Below are 1,065 nucleotides of genomic sequence, written 5' to 3' on the forward strand. Positions count from 1 at the left end.
TGCTGCACCTGGACATCATGCTGGACCTGAGCATGATACTGGACCTGAGCATGATGCTGGACCTGGGCACCATGCTGGACCTGGCCAGCCTGCTGGACCTGGGCACCATGCTGGATCTGGCCAGCCTGCTGCACCTGGGCACCATGCTGGATCTGGCCAGCCTGCTGCACCTGGGCTTCATGCTGGATGTGGTGGTTAGCCTGCCGGGCTTCACCACTTTTCTTCTTCCTGAAGAAGTTTGAGCAGGTCTTCCCCAAATCAAAATCTTTCCCCTTACTATTGGCGGAAGTGTAGCCTAAAAAAAACAAAAAACAAAAAAATACCAATTAGAGAACACTTAAGAAAAGTGGTATGAAAAATCAAAAAAGTCTAAAAACTTACTTAAAGCAACTTTGATTATTTCATCACGCACTGCAACAGTGTCGTTCCTGCCAGATCTACTCAGGAGGCCCGTGGCAATAAGGTTTTTTTCCAAGGAGCTCTTCCAAAAGTGTCCGAAACAGTTTGACAGGGTTCTTTTTGTTGCAGCGGTAGATTAAATGAAGAGTGATCTTGTCAATGTATACACCATGGCCAAGGCAAAACTGCAAGTAACAAAATTAATTAGAACAATGCAGTAAGTTCCTATTTGACCCCAAATTTTAGAGCTGGTCACTGATTTTGTCTCAAAAGTTAACGGTATTCATGCAATATGAACCCACTACAAATCTGGGATCTGTAGATCAAACGGTCCAGGATTTGTAAATTATTAAAATTTTGAGGCAAAAACAGCGTATTTAAGAGGTGGTATGGTTAAAAATCTGTGAAACTTTGTAGTATGGTAAAATCTGACTACACCATTAGAAAGATAATTGAAAACTGTTTCGAAACCACCTAAGGCAAAAATTTGGAATTTTGTTTTCTACTCTTCGATCAAAGATATCAACAAAAGTTAGCAGAAAACCATAACTCTCATAGCAAAATTTTATGGTCTTTTATTGTCACCAGACTTGGTTTGCACCTTTCTTTAAGGTCCCTTTACATTCTCCAAGGTTTTTGGAGGGGAAACAATCAATTATTTTTTTT

This window comes from Frankliniella occidentalis, unplaced genomic scaffold (genome assembly GCF_000697945.3).
Source record: "Frankliniella occidentalis isolate FOCC.00 unplaced genomic scaffold, Focc_3.1 Scaffold417, whole genome shotgun sequence".
In the NCBI taxonomy this organism is placed as follows: Eukaryota; Metazoa; Arthropoda; class Insecta; order Thysanoptera; family Thripidae; genus Frankliniella; species Frankliniella occidentalis.